The following is a 6,117-nucleotide window of genomic DNA, read 5'->3' as shown; positions in this document are numbered from 1 at the left end:
TTTTTTTTTTTTTATTATTATTATTATTATTATTATTATTTCTATAGCAGTGGCAACTAGGTTTTTTTTAATTAAAAAAAAATCACTAGCAGAGATCGAACCCGCGCAGTAGGCTGAAGGAAGCGCCCAAGAAGAGTAAATAACACCACTGGACTATTTAAGTGCCTTGTTTCATGTGGTTCAACATTAATATACGTACATAAATATAGATTTTCTATCTTATATATACAACGTAATTTTTTTACCGAGGGGGTTCGGATGAACCCCATGGCAACCACGTAGGTCTGCCCTTGCGTTAATTTAATAACATTTTGATAACGTTAATTTAATACTAACATTTTGATAACGTTAATTTAATATACCACTACTACTATCCTTAATAACGTTAATTTAATAACGTTTTATTAAAACTATAATTTTTTTATTATTAGTATAGTTTCATCTTTAATTTATTATTTAAATAAATTATATTTAGATATATTATATAACATAAATTTGCCCTTTGCTTTATAATATATATACATACCCGCACGATTTTTTCATATGAGGCTGATCCACCTAATTAATAAATCTTCAATATTGCTCTTTTTCCGCAATGACAAAAGAAATTAGATGTCATTTTCATCTTTGAGCAGAAAATAATGAAAAAATAATAGTGAAAAGTCATTTAAAGGTCATATTTGTACAGTTTTGAATAGTTAAAGGTCATATTTGTGCATTGTCAAAGTTTAAGGTCAAAGTTATAATTTGGTGTCAAGTTTAGGGTTATATTTATGTATTATGCCCTTAGATTTTAAGCTGGACGCGCCCAGCTTTGCGTGTTGAACACGCGTTTTGCCATGTAGGATCGGGGGTCATATTTGTGCAGTTTTGAATTAAATGTCATATTTTTGCACTATCAAATAAGGTCATAGTTATAATTTGATGTCAAGTTTATGGTCATATTATGTATTATGGCTTTTTTAAATATTTCCTATATTATTGCATGCCCATGCAATTGCTTCATGCTCAAAGGTTTTGACCGCATGTTGGGAGGGGGCTATTCTCCCAAACTTTTGCAATAACACTTTGGAACTCCGAGTGAGAAGTCCACATTGTTTTCAATTTAAAGAGACGTTTAAGAAAAGAAGGGTTATCTTTGAAGATTGTAAGGAGAATAGGGCAGTGGTCGGAGTGGGTGCATGGTAAATGGAGTCGTTAACCAATCTTTGGATAACTAATTAACCAATCGTTAGCGGCCAGAAATCTATCCAATCTTTCAAAAAATAAGGCATTACATTTGTTAAATATTTTGTTGAGCCATGTATATTTATTACCTTTAAAACCCAAATCAATAAACCCACAGTAATTGATCATGTCTATAAAGTTCGAAAAGCAGGATTGGTTAATTAACTTACCTCCTTTTTTATCAGAGTTCAAGATGAGTTTGTTAAAATCTCCTCCTATCAACTACTTACCTGGATTGGTATCCTTAATCATTTTAAGGTTTTGCCACAATACCTTGCATTTCCATCTGTAAAGTCTAGCATAAATGCAACTAAATAATCAAGAATTATTTTCTTGTCTTACTTTTATAATGGCATGGATCTCTTGTTCAGTAGTAGCAATATCATCTAATTCCAATAGCGACTCATCCCACATGAAAGAAAGTCCACCAGTATTACTTATGAATGGGACTTCAATGATTCTGTTGAATGAGAAGTCATTTAGAAGGGTCCTGCATCTTGGTTACCAGCAACACCATAAGAGATGGTTTATGCCAGTCAACCAGAGTTCTGAAGTTCCTTATAAAATCTTGCCCATTAGCACCTCTATAATTCCATATTATGATATTCGTGGCTCTGTTGTGGTGGGGTGGATTTATCACTGGAATTTCTCTTGAGGAACTTGACAAGGGGGTAGTCTGGTTCCTCACCGTATGGTTCATTACTAGTACATAACTCCCTATCTTGGGAGTGAATGGGCGACGAATGTCTAGGGATGTTTTTACTAGGTTCTACGGACAAATAAGGATGTCGTTCTTTGCATATTTGTTGTTGAATACCATTCCTTTTATGTCTTTTAACACAGTAATTCTGGTTTTTTTGTCTCTCAGTATTTCTAGATCCTTCTCTATTTCTAGCATCGTTGTACTCACTTTTTTTTTTGAGTTAAGTCTACATTGGGAGGTACCTGGAATGATGAAGCTATGCTGTTAGGTACTTGGATTCCTAGATTCTCCATTGGCCTATAAAGAGGACCTACTCCTTGAGTCGATCCCTACATCTGCCTGTGATAGTAGAGCAGGTTGATGTCTTGGAAGTTCAGGTAGTTTGGAGGAAATGCAGGAGTTATCATTGGTAGAGATATTTATGGCAGGTTGGATGTTGAAGTCTCCTACATCGGGATATGAAAGAATGGTATTTATCGTACTGAGAAGTTCATTGGGGCTGGAGAACTATTGACATCCATAAGTGGCTGATGTATAGATATATAACCCTCTTTATTTCTTCCGACATGAGGTGGGCTAGGATTTTAGGGTTGTAGATAATGAACATTACTTCCTTGCTGTCCATGTACGTATTCATTAATATATATTGAACTTGTAGTGCCATTTCCACCCAAGACGTTGGATTTGGGTTTATTGCAGTTATGGGGGTGGAGTATATGGCTATTGATCCCACTAATAAACCAGGGGCTGGGTATAAATGGACAGTATAAAGGATAATTTGAGTGACAGTTGGATTCATTATACGTTGGATTAGTGGTGTTTAGTTGGATGTTCTCCGAAATTGTGACCTTCGTGGGCGTCTGGTCATAGTTAGTGTATTTTTGTTTGTGTTGTATTTAATGGCAGTCTGACTTATATTTAGTGTTGCTTCTAAAGTTCCTTAGATGTTAGAAGTGGATAAGTTTGGATATTTTGTGGTCCCAGTTCCTAAATCTAGAGAGTTTAGACTAAAGATTTCCTTACAATTCATAGTATCTTGATTTAGGATGCTTTGCTAAAAGTAAGATTTTGGTTTATTGGACTTGTGGCCATACTTTTTGCCATGTTTGAAGTATGGTCATCTATTTTTAAAATATTGGTAACTGAAGAGGCGTTTTAATGACGTGTTGTCACCTTATTTGTAGCTGAAGAGGCGCTAGTTTGATGTGACTCATTTTGGCCCCTTGAAACACCCCAAACTTTGGCCCTTGCAAACTTCTTATGTATTGAACCCTCTGATCATCATACGACTTACAGCCTTAACTTGTATGGTATGGGTGCGGGTCTCAGACCCTAGTCGTATGTTGGTCAGTATCATATTGGCCAAGTTCTATTTTGGTATAAGAAAACATCATACGAGTCGTATGTGCATTATACGAGAGGTAGGGTCCAAACCATATATTTTCTAGTGTTTAGCCTTTGATATTCTTCTTAGGGTACAATTTGAAGGGTACTAGTCGTATGGTTAGGGTACAAGTTAGGCTAAGGAGTCGTATGTTGGACAGAATATGAGGTCCAGCTTTCTGATCAAGTTACGAGTAGAGGGTCTCACTTGTATGATGTGGATAGAGTGGGGTGTCCAATCGCACCCTCCTGCATCCTTTTTATAGCTTTTAAGCTAAGGGTATTTTATATATTTCCCACCTCAAGCCCTTAAGACCCCATGTCTTATAATACTTTTTGGCCTTTCATTCTTCACGTTAGAAGATTAAAACACTCTCTAAAAACCTCTCAAGGAGATTAGGATAGTGTTTCATCAAGGTGGTTATCTAAAGGCTTAAGGATCGAAATCTCTTCATGAATCTTCATAACTCAGGCATGTGACTCTTCCTTCATTGTTAGTTCATAAAAATCACGTGTTTTAAACTTTGTTCTTAAATCATAATAGTGGTTTTGAAATCCATGGTTGAGGGTTTGAATGCATAGTGTTGAATATTGTTCTCTCATGATTTCTCTTGAGTTCATACATGTTTTTTATTATGGTTTTGAACATGTGGGTGGATGGGAATTGTGATTTAATAAATGGGTTATGTCTAACCCTAGCATAATGGTTTTTGCCTTGAATAATGGTTTGATAATGGTATGCCATCAACGTGTTTGTGAAAATGTCTATAAGAAGAATCTTGTCATATAATGAATTGTGTTTTAAACTAATGCTTGACATAAGAATGTTAATGAAGGATGAATGGTTTTGTAAGGTTCTTGATGACCATAAATTGAATTGAATTGTGATTTACACTAAGGCATTGGCCTAATAATGTAAATGGTTAGTAAATGGTTTCATGTGGGCCTTGTTGGTCATAAGTTTATTTGAATTGTAATCTTATTAGTTTAAATGGCTATATGGGTTAGAGTCCCTAAATGTTGAATTGAATTGATGTCTTTCATAGAAAATGGGTTCAAGTCCCAATGTTGAATGATAATGGTTATAGCATATTTTACGACAAGTGGGATTGGTATGACGATACCAATGGGATGCCTTCTATAAGTAATTGGACTAATGGTTGTGCGTATGTGTAAAGAATATTTTAATTTGGTGTTAAAGAGGAATGTGTATCTGGGTTGTGAAGGTGGAGTCCAAAGGACTAACACTGGAAATCGCACTAGTCGGTGCGGGTGTGTATATGATCGAGAGGTTCGAGTCCCCCGAATGGATATATGAATGGGAGGTTCGAGTCCCCTATATTGTATACATTGGTGCTTTAGTCACCTTAATTATGTCAGGAGGTTTGAGTCTCCCATAAAGGCATATACGAATATGGATATTCTCTAGTTCGTACGGCTACACGCACTGGGACACTTCCAGCTAAGGAAGAGCCGGGCCCATATAGCCTATGGGTTCCTTGTCATATGATGGCTGTGATACATATCCCAGGTTGAGGTTTTTAATATGCATGCTAAGCCTTATTTCCTATCCCGGCATGATGGATATATAAATGTATGTATATGATTGCATATGATGATTTGACTTGGTTTTGTATGATGACAGTACTTTATTTCTATATCCCTGAGTTACATGCTAGCGCTTCAACCGATAATAATCTCTGCACACTGTATCCCTATGCGATACAGGTTTCGGGATTTCTTCTAATTTACCTGCGCAGTGATCAGGTGTTCGAGTGGTTTGTAAGTTGACATTGAAGTAGTGAGCTTCCATACTTCGGAAGGCTTTATTTTGTTATCTTTATATTCTATGTCTTAAACTTGTTTAGACTTTGGTTTTAGCTATTGTTGAGGGCATGTCCCTATATTTTATTAACTTCAAATTGTAGAGGCTTTGGTAGATTACTTTGGACTTGGGTGTGTTGTTTACGATGGATTGGTTTAGATAATTCATGAGTTGTGATCAGTCTTATTCGTCATTATCTTGTTATATGTCAAAATTCATCCGACACTTGTGGTTGTTGTACTGGTTAGGTTAGGTGAAGGGGGTGATCTCTAGTCCACGTGGGACTTGAGATACCCATCAAGGCCAGGCCCTGGTACGGGTCATGACAAAGTTGGTATCAGAGCCTAGGTTCAAAGTCAATAGGGTATCTACAAAGCCGTGTCAAGTAGAGTCTCTTTTATGGGTGTGTAGCGCGCCACACTTATAAGAGAGAGGCTACGAGACATTTAGGAATGCTTTCTTTTATTGTTATCTTACTTCGAGCTATAGAGTCTAAGGTCTTGGATTCCTCTAATTCTCATTTGCTCGCTTTTTTCATATCATGCCTCCAGACGATCTGAAGCTCACAGGGACTCCTCTGTTCCACTTAGGGACACTGTTGATGGAACACACCCTATTTATGAGGTGCATACCCGGTCTAGGGGTCCATTTCCTTATTGCCCTCCTGGAGTTCCACCAGTTCCCTCTAGCCCTTCTCGAGCTCCTCAGGCAGATGTGATGAATGCTGAGTTTCGTCAGTCTATTCATATGTTGGCTCAGTTGGTCACTTCTCAAACTGAGCATAGTGCTTTTGTTGCTCCATTATCTGAAGCCACAAGGATTGGCCAATTCACGAGGTTTCACCCTCCAATGTTTACTGGTACAAAGGTTGAGGAGGAGCCTCAAAGTTTCATTGATAAGATGGAGAAGATCTTCTAGGTTATGCATGCTTCAGAGGTTGAAGATATAAGTTTGTTGCCTATCAATTAAAAGACGTGGC

Source organism: Capsicum annuum, chromosome 3 (genome assembly GCF_002878395.1).
Source record: "Capsicum annuum cultivar UCD-10X-F1 chromosome 3, UCD10Xv1.1, whole genome shotgun sequence".
In the NCBI taxonomy this organism is placed as follows: Eukaryota; Viridiplantae; Streptophyta; class Magnoliopsida; order Solanales; family Solanaceae; genus Capsicum; species Capsicum annuum.
The sequence above is the reverse complement of the archived record's forward strand: the minus strand, read 5'-3'. Positions refer to the sequence as shown.